This window comes from Thamnophis sirtalis, unplaced genomic scaffold (genome assembly GCF_051295495.1).
Source record: "Thamnophis sirtalis isolate CommonGarterSnake01/CBP01778 unplaced genomic scaffold, rThaSir2_p1.2 scaffold_1, whole genome shotgun sequence".
Classification (NCBI taxonomy): domain Eukaryota; kingdom Metazoa; phylum Chordata; class Lepidosauria; order Squamata; family Natricidae; genus Thamnophis; species Thamnophis sirtalis.
In genome coordinates, this window is record NW_028261381.1 from 125,874,215 (window position 1) to 125,890,161 (window position 15,947).

Genomic DNA, 15,947 nt, shown 5'->3' on the forward strand with positions numbered 1-15,947 from the left:
GATTTTCAGCCTCTTTTTAGAGGAAAAAAGGTGCGTCTTATACTCTGAAAAATACGGTACATAAAAAGCAATTCCATTTAATTTTTGTAGCAAATAAATCTATGCTACTTAAATTTGTCAGTTCATTTTTAATCTTAACTAAGAAGCATTCTGTATTTGTGTTTTGTAAAAAAAAATGCACTTGTAGACCTTGCTCACACACTACATTAAATGATAGTTTATTTATCCATGACTTAATGAATCAGCTTCAGTTGGCTGTATTATGTAACACTCTGAACTGTACACCATGCTTTACAAGTTGTAGCAGTTGGTTCATGCTGTTCACTAAGCAAAAATCAATCAAACCCATGCTTTGCTGCGATTTGTGAATCCAGTCATTGTATTGTAAAATAAAAGGGAGAGCCACTTATCCATACTGTTTACAATTTTATACACACACCCAATGTTCTCTTAGATACTTGTTTTATGAACTGAACATCCAATTCTTTTTGAGAAAGTATACCAATATTTTTTTTAAATACAAGGATTTAAGCAGTTGGGAAGTTCTGATGTTCATAGCCAAGATCACATTTTTCTTCCAGACATGTTACCTTTTCTCAGCTCTCTATAATACTTTCCCACTAGGGAAATATAGTTCTCCCTTCAGCTGTGACTGATAATTAGAATGCAATTGTTTCTGTATCATGCATGTATTTTTGTAGTGTCTGTGAAACACTACTGATAAAGTGACAACACTCTCCTGCCAATATTAATTTTATTTTTATGTTATTTGTTTTGGAGTTTTATTTGTTTTGGGGAAATTGAAGTCTCCCTGATATACCATACAGATATAAGAGTTTTCACAAAATTCAATCAAAAAGAAAGAAAAATAGTAGCACCAGCAATACTTTGGTAATTCACAGAGATTCTTTTTATTATTTTTCAAGGATACATGCTTTTTCAGTTGCTCAGAAGTACAACAAATCATTTAAAAAGACATAATAGCATACACAGAAATTGTGTCCTACCCTACAACCTAATTAAAGTACCAGTTGATATGACCAAGGAGCATTTTGTAAAATGAGCCAATACTGCATCACTGTGACAACAGCATTCAAGGAGAAAGCTAGCTTTTCTTAAAATCTATATAAATTATTCAATATCAAGGACACGAGTTATTGAATTGACAAATGATGTAGAATGAAATATTATAATTTTATCTTGGCTGCCCAAGCAACAATAAATTAAAATCTCTGGAGAGTTCCAGAACATTTGTAGTGGCCAGATTTCCTGAGGAAATTATTACAATAACAGGAAGTCTCGATCTTAGCTATAAGAGGTGACTTCAATTCCTGGCATTATGCCTAGAGTGACCCTTCAACTCAACATCTTAAAGGAGGAGACAGCAGGTGCCTGCTAACAAACAGCAAATGTAAAATTAAAATACAAGGAAGGGTAATTTTTTCATCCAAGGCCAGGAGATTATTGTGAAGTAAAACCTATTCTTCAGAAGATCCTGCTAAAATTTCTCCGCCCCGTTCCAATTTAAATCCTACTTCAATTGAGCTACTTCAAGCATCTAATGAAGCGAGCTATCGTTTGTTAGTTAAAATTTGGTATATTTAAAAAGATTCCCCAACACAACAGATAAAATCTAAGCGAGTATTCATTTGGAAAAATAACTCTATCCTATCAGTTGCTCCTTATTAAAGTCTAAGCCCAGCCTCTGCCTTTATTCTCTGTTGCAATGGTTCCTGACTTGTCATCTTAAAATGATTGGCAGTCATGCAGCTATTGCATGTTATTCCTGATCATCATCGTCATCAATTTTAGCAATTGTCTATCCACTGCAGGATGAAGGCCTGATCTTTTTGCCAGTTGGACCCACAATACTTGCTGATGTTGTCGATCCATCTTGTTTTAGTTCTTTCGTGGATGCTTTTTATCAAGTGGGATCCATTCTATAACTCCCTTGGTCCACCTGCCATCAGTTCTTGTTATGTGACCAGCCCATTTCCATTTCAATTTTTTTACTCTCTTGATGATACCATATACTTTTGTTTGTACAATCATCCCTGGTATAGAGACCAAATTTAAAGCAACTTTATTTGGGCTGTCAAAATCCAAATAATCACTTTTTCTTCTTCTCCAGTCACTTCCATCTTTCTCTGATTCATTGGATATCATTTCACCAGGACTCTCTGTCAATATATACTTTTTGAGTTCTTGTATGACATCAGTGACAGCATTTAACGGCCTTGAATTTTGTTAGCTCTTGATTTTTCTCAACATGAAGTTCATTTTCAATTAATGTTGCCTTCATGATAAGTGTCCAAAATATTTATGTTTTAGCTATATTAGTATCTTCAAACTGCTTGTCATTGATGACATATCTGATCTGTGGACCAACGAAAATACCTTTCTTAAACTTGGGATCAGTTATTCTTAGAAACATTTGTCTCAAATAATGAAAACTTTCATCTTCCTTGTTCATCATTTCCACAAAATTTTTCATCAGTTTGAGTTTTATGTGAAATGGAAGCAAATATATCTTGTCGGATCAGCAAGTGGTTTATAAACCACATTTTTTGTCCTAGATCCAAATTCTTTGAGAGTGGCCATTTCTTTTTAACATTATGTGACTCTGTTTCATTCATATATACAATAACTGTACTTGGTATATCTGAATTGTAGCCCAAGCATCAGAGCAACTACTTTTATATCTCCACAGGTATTCCTATTGTACATGGTGTACTGCATGTGCTTCAACAGTTCCAAGTGTTCGTATGTTTCTTTCATGTGTGCAGCAAAGTCAACAAGTACTGAAGGGTGTACATTGGCATTGTGTAAAAGCAGAAGATTTCTATAAAATGGTGTGTGATTACAGATTACTTCCATGATTAGCAGCCAGAAATCTATAAGATACACCCAAAAGTGTTCATGAAACAAAATCTTTGTTGCCCAGTCAATCTATTGAACTAATGACCATTAAGTAGCAACAAATAGATTGCATCTCTTGACTGCAATATGAAGGCCACCTGAGCTATTGTTGCTGATACGTAAGTGTTGTTTAGGTTTTGATATGAGAAGTATAGCTTATGGAATTCATTTTAATTTTTTCACATAATTTTCCCACATGAATATCTATTGTTGACTAGTCAGTCTTTCAACCACCAATTGACAGTACACAGCAGTGGTTTGTTGCAGGTGTACGTCCCGGTACAGGCGTACCGGAGCCAGCCTGGAGCACTGGATACCATTCCAGTACAATGCGCCGGAGGGCCTGTCCACCCACCTGCCCTTGCTCCTTACCTGTGTTTTAAAGCTTTTGCGCTGCCGTGCATGCGCATGGCGCATACAATGCCTGCATGATGCTCTGTGGAGCAGCTGGAGCATTGTGGAGGCACTAAGATGCATGCCCACGCTGCGCACATATGTGCGTATCCATGAGGACGCCGCCAGCCCCGTTCCAACCATACCGGTTGGAATGGAATTTGAAACCCACCACTGATACACAGTTTTTTAAATCTCTTGACTGCCATCTAATGTGGATTTATTCAACAGAGATGTAGTTGTTAGCTAAATTCTATTGAAGAGTTGGAGTTTGAGAAAAGGGTTTGCAAAATATGTGTGGGTGGATATGTTGAGCTATCCTTCAAAAAACAATAAATAAAATGGTTACAGAAGCCGAGGTTCCGTTTTCCCACAGTCACTGTCGGAGCAATGGTAAATCTAAAGGAAGGCCTTCTGTCCACCCACACCTTGAATTTATATGGAAAGCTTCTTAGATCAATCATTCCACAGCATGGCACAAATAGACTTGGCATTCAAAAGCAGGACTGGCCTTTTCAGCTGCTTTAGGTTGCATATTGATGCTCAATGTAGCAATCCTATCTAGGTTGTTTAGCCAACCTATTTGTAACAAAAAGAAAGAAAAGAAAAGAAAAGAAAAGAAAGGTTGAGTTTCAAGACTTCGCAGCCTGAAGAGCATTGAAAACAGACACAGAGCCCAGCAACCAGACAGAAAGGGGCAATCTAGCAGACTGCTAGATCAGGTAGAGCTGAATCCATTGCTGACCACCCACTTTCTCTTTCATGCCCCTTTTCTAGGCTGTCTCCTTGGAATATCTTGGGCCAACCTCACATGGAAAATACCACTTCCATATTAAAACATCTGTTGTCTGTGGCCCTAGGTTTGGGGGGGAGGGGAATATTGTGTGGGCATGTCCTACGCAAATAATAAGTGGGCATCTTGGCACCATAGGAGACTGTGTAGCTACAAAACAAGCAGATTTTTAAAAGTGACCAGATTTTAGGACAATATTCCTCAACCTATTGTTTTGCAAAAGTGTTTGGACATACAGTATGAAGAATTTCAGAAAAAGAAAAAGAAAGGCTAATTATTGTCTGAATCTTATTCATTTCCATAGTAGGATTGAAAAATTGTAGATATAGATTAGAGTATAGGCCATAGCCACAGGCTAGCAGCCTAACATACAGACAAAGCTACTAAAATGGAAGACCTGTAATGCATTTTGAATTATGGCAAACATCTTCTAAAAATGCACTACACATTTGAACCCGCCTTATTTAAACAGTTGTATAGCTACCTATCTTAAAACAAAACCCTGATCAGCTTACCACCCCAGCGTAAAACAATGTGTACATTATTAAAAACAAAAGAAACAATAAAAGCATGAACAGAAAAATCAGTCACACTTCCTTGATGCGACCCATGCTATGACCTCACTCTATCTGGAGAACAGCCAGGACTTAAATGCTGTCAGGGAAGTGAAAATAAATGGGTGGGGGGAGGCTGTTGTAACTCAAGAAGAAGATTGTTCCATAGGGCCAGATGTAAAAAGAAGACACACCTCTGAGGACCCCCCAAGTGGCAATGTTTAAAATAAGGGTTTTGTATACATATGATAAGATTATGCAAGCATTTAACTAGGAATCATTTTATAGCAATAGCAATAGCAGTTAGACTTATATACCACTTCATAGGGCTTTCAGCCCTCTCTAAGCGGTTTACAGAGTCAGCATATCGCCCCCACAGTGTGGGTCCTCATTTCACCCACCTCGGAAGGATGGAAGGCTGAGTCAACCTTGAGCCGGTGAGATTAGAACCGCTGAACTGCAGATAACAGTCAGCTGAAGTGGCCTGCAGTACTGCACCCTAACCACTGTGCCACCTCCGCTCTCGTTATAAATACTGTTGAAGGTAAGTGCAATTATGTAATGGACACTTGTTGGAGATTTTGAAACAAACTGCAGAGATATTTTTTGATGTATTATATTCTGGATTCTATGCTGAGCAGGGTATTGGATTAGATGATTTACCAAATTCATTCCAGCTTTGTAACTTTCTTTATGTAAGCTGATTGAGACCCATTTCCAATATGTTGACATAGAATTGTGATTTACTGAAAGCAATGTACAGGTAGTCCTCGATTTACAACCACAAATGAGTCCAAAATTTATGTTGTTAAGTGAGACTTTTATGTGAATTTTGCCCCAATTTATGACATTTCTTGCTTTAGTGAATCACTGCAGTTGATAAGTTAAGTGAACCTGGCTTCCACATTGACTGCTTGCTTATCAGAAGGTTGCAAAAGGTGATCACATGATCTTGGGACACAGAAACAGTCATAAATATGAACCAGTTGCCAAACATCTGAATTTCTGAATCTGAATCACGGGGATGCGGGAAAGGTCGCAACTGTGAAAAATAGTCATAAATCATTTTTTTCAGTGCTCTTATAATTTTGAACAGTCACTAAATAGCAATAGCAATAGCAGATTTTTATATACCGCTTCATAGGGCTTTCAGCCCTCTCTAAGCGGTTTACAGAGTCAGCATATTGCCCCCAACAACAATCCAGGTCCTCATGAACTGTTGTAAATCAAGGACTGTACTGGAATCTAGATAAAAATATCTACTTTTGTAACCAAAAAAATTCAAGAATGAAGCATCAAAAAATTGATCCACGTTTTCCTGATTACAGGTGAATTTCTATGGAGCATCTTTCCTAAATGATTGTACTATCAAATCAAACTAATAAGAAATATAAGCTGGGATATACAATGCAGTATATTCTTTAATAAACATTAGTAAAACATTAATTGAAAACACTAATAATAGCTTTATATTCAGAAAGTTTGTTAGTATGTGAATGCTCCCAAAACAGAGGATACAAAGTGACTGCACTTTGAATTTGAGATCCAAAAGAAACATGCCAACATTTTCACATTATATGAAACACTGATGGAAAAAAGTACTTTGCACAACACTATTTTAATACATATATTTTATGGTACCATTTTTAAAGAGTATTCTTTCTGTTTATTCCAATATTACTTGCATTTTTGCAAAGGCTATTTGCTTTTATAATACCAAGGTTGTTTTTCATTAGTAGTAGAATAAATAGATACTTGTTTTATTTCTACTTAATGACTGTCAATGGATTTAGCTGCTGTACTCACAAATTAATCAATTGCCTCCAAGACCTAACCATGTCATGTACTAAGTATATCTATTAACAGAAGGAGAATTCTAATATTTAATTCAACGAAGTAAACATTAAATATCAATTTTAATAAAAGATTCCATTTTATTTTATTTCAATAATAATAGAATCATAATAAAAACATGATGGACAATGTTTTTAACATTTCATTCAAATATTGCCATTCATTTGTCCACTGAAGTACTTGATAAAACCTCAAAAGTATATTTAGATTGCTTAAATATTTATATGCCATTATATATTTTAAGTAACTGCTAAAACATCTTATGAAATTGAATTGCAGTAAAATGTTTTTAATTAAACAGTATAAAATTGTGTATAAATATTTTAACTCAAATATGTATAAATATCAGAGTTAAAATACTTGAGTTAATATGAATTATGCTTGATGACTGTGGAAGAGATGCACGAAAGTCTTTTGTAACCAATTGATACACTTTCTACAGTATGTAAAGAAGGAAGAGTTTATGTATTGTGTTTTTTTGAAAATTAAAAATTAAAAAAATAATAAAAATGTGTATAAATAGAAGAACAAAAGAAGCTAAACAAATTTCTTCAATAATAGAATTTATTCAGTCTGTGAAATGCACTTTACATGAAGTCATACAGAACAGAACCTCCACATTAAAACCAGAGTTACCAGATCCAGACTGCCAAAGATCTGGATCTTTGCATTGCAAGTCTAGTATCATTTCCTTAACTGGCGAGCAAAATCTTGAAAACCATAGAAAAAAGATTCTAAAAGCCAAAATGAGTTTCACAACAATGAAATTATATGCTCTCAATAAGAAGTCACAGCCTGGTAGAGCTTTCTGAATTATCTACAGTTTCCAAACGTTATTTAAAGCCAGCAGAAGAAATAAATTGGAATTATCTATGTGAGCAGTTCATGGGTGATGAGAGTATGATTTGCATTTTTTAATAAGAGTCACAGGTGGCTCACTAGCTAAAGTCTTATAAAATCTGATTTCATAAGAAAAAAGATAAAAACAACCAAACACTCTAATCTAATTTGATAACTATTCTCAGACTGGTTTTATTAGCAACAAAAGCATCTCCAGCTAAAGGAAATATCCATCCCATGCTGGTTCAGTCTTTCAAATGTTACTTTGAAAGTTAATGCAAAGAGATTTAGTTGGAAGTCACTGATATGGTACTGTAGTCCTATTCAGGAGATCCATTCTTAGGTAGAATTCAACACAGGAGGACAAATTGTATGTTTTCCTTTTAAATTGTACTGATGACATCAATAAAGAGCCAATTGCCATGGGTACAGCATGACTGTACATAATAAGATGCCTTTGTGTACAGAGAGAGGCTAGCATGCCAGTTCAAGTGGAAATGTTTGCATGCAACATTTGTGCAATATTGTGCTGCATTTATAGACGATCAGATTTTAATAACCTCACCTTGTGATTTTTTTTCAACACAGTGACTCAGTAGGTTATCTCCCAAACCTAGAAGTGGTAGTACTGTATTTTAGATGCCCAAACTACATTTTCTAGCATTTTTATAAAGATGTTAAGCACACAAGATACCAAATCAGAACACTGTGGAACATACTTCTAGCAATAAATATTAGACTCTCCTATCCAGATATGACCTAATTTCATATTAGTAATGCCTCTTATCCTCAGCCAGAATTCCATGGTTTGTGGTCCTGAAAACCAAAAGAGGTCCATTTGAATTCATATCTTCACACAATACCTGGTATTAGTCACCTGCCAAGGTGTCTAAGACACTGTCCATCACAGGTCCAAAACAGAAACTAGACTGAGCTTATTTCAGCAGCTTGGTCTTTTAAAATTCATTTTAATAAACACATTCTTCCCAGCATATCTGTGAAATACAGAGCTTGCATCATACCTGAATTAATATTAATCCATAACCTTATCAAATATGCATACTGCAAAATAACTGCAACCCCCCCCTTACTAATGAGTAGCTGACTTATTAAGGATTAAAATATTTACATTTGTTAACTGAGTTTTTATTTCATTATTTAAAATATGAATGTTCCACTTGGAATAATTATGTAAACATGCCTATACCCTTTTAAGCCCCATTTTCAAATATGTGAACAGACTTAATAATTGAACTCCATTGGCTCAAGCTATTTGGCACTGAAATTTGTGAAACAATAGAAGAGAGGGGAACAGCTTGTGTTATGGGCATGTATGGAGTCACATTTGAAAGTGGAGGAGCAGGGTTAGATTCTGACCTTGCAACCTAAGATCCTTGTAATGCTCACATATCTGCAGATGGGGTTCAGAAGAAGCAGGATGTATAGAGGATAAGCCAAATCCTCATATAATGGGCCACTTGAGCAGGCTGAGTCACTTGAGCAGGAGAAAGGTCTAGAGACCTCACATCTTAAGATATATCAAAGGAGCAGAACAGAAACGTTGGGTGAGATTCCTCAGAAAGGCATTCCTGAATCAGAACTGTTGAAGTAGGGCCTGAGAATCAGACTTCTGTTGGGAAACAGCTTTCCAGTTTTGGCTCAGGCTTTCTGAATGCACTGTGTTCCTTCTATGATTAACTTCTGGGCTGGTAGGAGATTACACTCTGCTCAGATTCCTAAATCTTAGATGTGTTTGCACATGATCTCACCTATTGAAATAAGCATGTTTATTTTTCCTGAGCGCCTGCAACCCTGGCACTTCAGTGAATTGTATAATCCATATAAATGCCTCTTATCTAAGTCTGACTTCCTGCACTGGTAATTGCTAGAACAGGACAGCTTGATGGTTTTAAACTTAGAAAGAGTAAATTAATAATACAAAGAACAGTGGTACATTTTCTGCTTATGAAAGTTTAAACATGTTTTTAACTAACATAGATTAAAATGTTATCAGAAAGCTATGCTATTATAGTTCTTATTCTTGTATAAGCACATATTGGCTGGGCAACAGCTCGTATTGTCAATAGGTGTATGAAATTAAAAGTATTATATTTTTGTTTGTTTTTCATCCAGTTGGCTACATACATTTATCCATTTTAGTCTTAATGGATCATATGACATTGAAGAGATTTTTCTCTTTATCATAAGTGTTCAGGTGATAGACGAGCATCAGTGAATGCAAGGGCTTCTTCATTCCCTTCAGTTAATTGGATACCGAGGTCATGTTGCAAAGTGCCCCTTCCTTTTATATGGGTGGGGAAGCCTACTTACAAGATTGTGCAAAAAGATTGAAAAAGAATGGAGAGCATTTGCATTTACTTAAATCTGAATCCTTTGTTCCACATTTCCTTAAACTTTGCAAGATAAAGTTTCAAGATCCCTACCAATGCACATTTTTAACAAGGCAGTTAAGAAACATACTAAACAACTAACCAATTATCCAAAAGAGAATAGAAGAAAGACAAATCAGGACAGAATGGCAGGACAGGTTCCTTCATATAATTAGTGAATCAACTGAGGTAGAAAAGTGGGTAATGGCTGACTAAGACTGGGTACAATTGCAGCAAAGTTCCATTATTTACTTTGAACATCCTAAAGCAGTGGTCCCCAACCCCCGGTCCGCGGACCGGTGCCGGGCCATGGAGTACCTGGCACCGGGCCGCGCAGCGGCCGGGGGCCATGCAACGGCCGACTCTTCACTCATGCAGCGCCGTTGCCGGAGGGGGGGAGCTGCGCGGAAGCACAGGAGCAAGTGAGGCGAGGAGGAAGAATCCCCCGCTACTAAACCACCTCCGCCCCCTCCCCGAGTCAGCCGTCCCCTCAGTGAACGCCTCCGCCTCTTTCTCCTTTCTCGCCTCAGTCGGCTCGCCTGGAAGCGAGGCGAGGAGGGGGCGGACCATGCGCTGGAAGCGGAGCCCTTGGAGGCCCTGGCGGCTTCCCTGGCGGTCGTTGCTGGCCGCTCTCTTCTTTTTCTCGCTGTCCTCCTCGGCTCAGTCGTCTCCGAGTTGCCCAGGGAGGGGCGGCACGCCCGGGACGGAGACGGTGCTTCCCCGCCCGGCCTTGGCTTGTGAGAAGGAACGGCGGGAGAGGTAGAGAGACTCTTACCCAGCCAGATCAGTATCAAACATTTCCCTGACCTCAGCAGAAGCGAGGTTTTTTCTTCTCCTTTCTCTCCTTAATACTGTATTCTTTTTACATTGCTATCCTCTGGCTTATTTAATTTTGCCCTTGCTCTTTTTATCTTTAACCTTGATTAATTCAGCTGTTTATTCCTTAAAATCTACATACAAAATGGAAGGTGGGATATGATTCAGGTGTTGAATTGGGAAGGTGGATTTAAAACAACGCCCCCCCACCCCTGCGCGCGCTCAGCGGGCCATGGTAAAATTATCAAAGGCTGACTGGTCCGCGGCGATAAAAAGGTTGGGGACCACTGTCCTAAAGCAGTGGTCCCCAACCCCCGGTCCGCGGACCGGTGCCGGGCCATGGAGTACCTGGCACCGGGCCGCGCAGCGGCCGGGGGCCATGCAACGGCCGACTCTTCACTCATGCAGCGCCGTTGCCGGAGGGGGGGAGCTGCGCGGAAGCACAGGAGCAAGTGAGGCGAGGAGGAAGAATCCCCCGCTACTAAACCACCTCCGCCCCCTCCCCGAGTCAGCCGTCCCCTCAGTGAACGCCTCCGCCTCTTTCTCCTTTCTCGCCTCAGTCGGCTCGCCTGGAAGCGAGGCGAGGAGGGGGCGGACCATGCGCTGGAAGCGGAGCCCTTGGAGGCCCTGGCGGCTTCCCTGGCGGTCGTTGCTGGCCGCTCTCTTCTTTTTCTCGCTGTCCTCCTCGGCTCAGTCGTCTCCGAGTTGCCCAGGGAGGGGCGGCACGCCCGGGACGGAGACGGTGCTTCCCCGCCCGGCCTTGGCTTGTGAGAAGGAACGGCGGGAGAGGTAGAGAGACTCTTACCCAGCCAGATCAGTATCAAACATTTCCCTGACCTCAGCAGAAGCGAGGTTTTTTCTTCTCCTTTCTCTCCTTAATACTGTATTCTTTTTACATTGCTATCCTCTGGCTTATTTAATTTTGCCCTTGCTCTTTTTATCTTTAACCTTGATTAATTCAGCTGTTTATTCCTTAAAATCTACATACAAAATGGAAGGTGGGATATGATTCAGGTGTTGAATTGGGAAGGTGGATTTAAAACAACGCCCCCCCACCCCTGCGCGCGCTCAGCGGGCCATGGTAAAATTATCAAAGGCTGACTGGTCCGCGGCGATAAAAAGGTTGGGGACCACTGTCCTAAAGGATTCCTCATCTTTGGCAGTTGGATAATTATCCTTTTTTGCTAGCCAATGTGTGTAGTCTCTGCAACATAAACACAAAGATAACATGAAATAGTGTTGTCACAACAACAACATTTGAGATTGAGATTGAGATTTGTTTTATTTATATGCCGCCCTATTCCCAGGGGGACTCAGGGCAGCGAACAACTCAAGGGGGAAAGGGAACACAAAAGTACACTACAAGCATTTAAAATAGCCAACAGCCACACAGCTACACAGGTCAAGAGGGGAAGGGAACTCATCAACCCCAGGCCTGCCAACACAGCCAGGTTTTAACGGCTTTTCGGAAGGCCTGGAGAGAGGTGAGGGTCCGAATCTCTGCGGGGAGTTCGTTCCAAAGGGCCAGAGCTGCCACAGAGAAGGCCCTCCCCCGGGTAGTAGCCAGATGGCATTGGCTGGTAGACGGAACCCAGAGGAAGCCAACCCTGTGTGATCTAATGGGTCTTTGGGAGGTAATTGGCAGCAGGCGGTCTCTCAAGTACCCAGGTCCAATACCATGAAGGGCTTTATGTGACGACTAGCACCTTGAAGCGTATCCGGAGACCGATCGATAACCAGTGCAGCTCGCGGAGGATAGGTGTAACTTCCCATCCCAGCTTGCATGAATCCCAGGGTTGTATTTTTGTTCTTTTTGTTCTATATTTTCTTTGTTCTCCTGTTTTATTTTTCCATATATTTTACCTAATTCCATGTTGTCATATTTCTCTCTCCAAGGAATAAACCCATGACTCTTACCCAGTTCTAGGGAAATGTCACTATAACCACTTTTAGGCACTTTTACATGCAGGCAATGATCCTGTCATGTGTGTTCTCAGTGGCACTGCCAAATTTGATGAATGAATTCGATGTCTTGGGTGTCCATATGGCCATCTGGATATGATCCATGACAGATGTGTGCCTTTCCTTTTTAACAGAAAGCTAGAGCAAACAACACCCTTTTCTTTTCCCCCCAAAAATAGATGGCAATTTCACAGCTTTTGTCCCTCCCCCACTCCTATTTTTCAGAAAATATTTTCTCAAAATTGGTGTACCATCAATTATGGAGGAAAACTCCTGACCGTACAGTACATTTCTGGGATCAAGTGGGACTGGATTTGTGTTGAAATGGGCTTACTTCCTGAAATTTTGCTCTAGAATGAAATGCATCTATGCTATAAAAACTTTTTAAGTTTGCAATTCCAGGGAGAAGAAAGTGATGGATAGAGTACAAATATGGTGTATGAAGAGCAGAAGAGCCAATAATTGTTTTTGGGAGTTGATGCTAAGACAAATTGATGTAAACATTTAACAATATAATATGATGTTGGTTATGTAATAGTATACATATGGTTATTTGTTATGAAAATGAAAAAATAAAAAACTATATATATAAAGTCACAACCCCTGGTATGCCCAAATATGGGAGGAAGATCACTACTTCTGTTCTCTGTCCTTCGGCTCGTCACAAGAGACCATACAGACAGAAACCCAATATTTTTTACTGTTGCCTTTTTGTTACATTTGTTATATTTGTGCTGATAAATAAATAAAGGGAGACTAGTATAGATCTATTTCAAGCTATTTAGCTCTCATCAGTTAGCCATACCCTTGCTGGGAATCGAATCTGTGCTGTATTGCCTCTTAGGCAGATGTGTTAACCACTGAGCTACAGAGCTCGACTTCTTATCAGCGAAGCCAGGGTGAAAGGTATATATTTAAAGTCACAACCCCTAGTATGCCCAAATATGGGAGGAAGATCACTACTTCCATTCTCTGTCCTTCGGCTCGTCACAAGAGGTGTGTGTGTGTGTGTGTGTGTGTGTGTGTGTGTGTGTGTGTGTGTGTATAAAAGTTTGCAATTCCATGAAGAACCAAATTGCATTAGTGCCACTCATTAGATTTCACTTGGACATCAGAAAGATAAGAAATATAGGAATAGAAAACCTCTTTAAAGACATGACCAGGCAGCCAATTATTACTTGGAAACTCTGAATGATGCTTACACCAACATGATGCAATCCAGATACCTCCCCTGTTGGCCAAAGATTTATGGGAGTTGAAGACCACCCATTTGCAGAAGACCAGATTGGGGATCATTATATATTCATATTATTGTAAATTTAAATGTAATTTGTGAGATGTTCTAATTTGATATATACAAAAAAGTGACACTGAAGCTGTAATAAGGGAAGTAATGCTAACCCTGGAATTTTCACAAATCACATTTACTTATATAATTTTAGTTTTACATTTCAGAAACATACCAAAGCAGCATTAGCTGGACAAGGTATAAAAATAATCAGTAAATTAGAATTACTATTTGATTATAAATAAAAAAGCTTAAAATATTGATTTTTAAAATCAATGTTCAAAACAATATTTACTTACCTGGAGAAATAAAATAGTTTAATTTGAACAAATATGCTATAACAGTAGTCTATCTCCTCTGAGAGAGCTCTGGTGTCAGAATAAACAAATAACTTACATTTAAATAGTTTGTGTTGTAATCAGATGAAATAGTTCTTTGTGGAGCTAAAAGTGGTTCCCGATGAAAAGAATTTACTTTGTCATTTTTCTCTCCAAAGTTGACATTCAACTTTCTTGAATGCTGTCTTATCACATGTTTCTCTACAATTATCCTGGCTGTGTTTAATGTTTCCTAAATATATGCTTTTACCTATAAATGAATTTCATGACAGTGTTAATGGTAACAATAATGTTATTACCCATAGGGACAATGCATTAACCATGATTACATAAACACACATTTTTTATTGCTCATTTCCATTGGGTAGTGACCTGCATCTGGAACAAACAACACATTATCCTATTATGGTGTAATTTAACACAAGAAAGCCCTTATGTGTCTGCATTCTAATGGTGTTAAACATCTTCACTTTAGAAAATTACTTCCATTAATTATCATTACCTTTGCTGAGCTCAGCCTAGCAAAGCAACTATCCAAAAGTGTTGTAGTCACCGTAATCATTTCCTGTATATGAAAAAAAAAATGCACATGTGAATGCAATATCTTCATGATGCACACAACATCAATACAAATTAGATGTTACAACAGATGCAGAACTGCCAGTTTTTGTTTGGAATCAAAATCTATATCAGCACAGAAGCAATTTTGACTCACAAAACAGAAATGGAAAGCAAATTTTTTTATTCTATTTTTATTAGTAGTTGGATTTATATTCTACCTTTTCTCCAGGAGTTCAGGACAGCACATACTGAGATCTTTATTTTATCTACAGCATTAGTTCCTGTATGAGATAGGCTCAACCGGGAAATTGTGACTGGCCCAAATTTACCCAATGTATTTCCATAGCAGTGTATATACCCGAACATGGATTTACCCAAACCTAGTTCAACATCTTCTCCATTGTCTGATATTGGTTCTTCCTCTTTTACCTCCTTCTGTGATTTCCTGCAATCTGTGTCAGAGTATTTCCCACCCTTTGGGACAGAAAGATGTTCAGTGACAAGGGAAGCCATGTCTCATTGTACAACCTAATATCTACATTGGATTCTACCCAAGAGTGTCCCGGGGGAGGTTATGGGGGAACAAATAACAAAAGCTGCATTACACTATTACGGTACAAGCTTTGCCCCATTGTATGTGCATCATGTTACACACATATGGAAGAACAAAACTTGAGGCAGAATGGCAGAATGTTCCTATATTTTTTTACTTAATGTTTATCCCACCTTTATTTTTGGACATTGCACTATTATTCAAATCAGCATACATAGCTAATGATCCAGCTTCCTATTTTCCCCACAACAGCAGCCCTTTACTTGTTTTGATGAAAGTGTTAGATCCTGCAGATGTCACTTCTACTCAAAGAACTGTAACCCTATGGCAGGAAAGAAATCGGTAGTTTGGCTGACCAAGATTTTCTGATTAGAAGTATAATTAGACAAATTGACAAACTTTACAATTATTACAATTAATGTTATTTCTGTGAGTCAACTGGCACCAAGTAGTTTTCTGGAGGTCAGCTAATGCCAAGTAATCAACTGAAATGGAAGTCTGTAGAGATTCTCAGTCATCCAGGTCATGGTTTTCCCAAAGAATTTTTCAGGAGGCAACTGGACTTTCTTGTTTTTCTTTTTGAAGACATTTCGTGCAAATCTCCAGCTGTCTGCAAGGAATATAAATCCTTCTATTCTCCACTATCCTGTCAGAGCTGAAGACGCTTCTTGGATGAGAAGCGAAAT

General features: G+C 38.7%; 1 long non-coding RNA gene across 1 annotated transcript in view; it reads right to left on the minus strand.

Annotated features, from left to right (window-relative positions):
• Nucleotides 1–14,215: 14,215 nt before the first annotated feature.
• LOC148049719 (uncharacterized) overlaps nt 14,216–15,947 on the minus strand; it is a 70,798-nt gene continuing 69,066 nt past the window's right edge. Inside the window, exons 2-3 of the long non-coding RNA XR_015698134.1 lie at nt 14,650–14,712; nt 14,216–14,397 (exon numbers count right to left, since the gene is read on the minus strand). This is a non-coding gene — a long non-coding RNA (uncharacterized LOC148049719). The remainder of the gene's footprint in view (nt 14,398–14,649; nt 14,713–15,947) is intronic.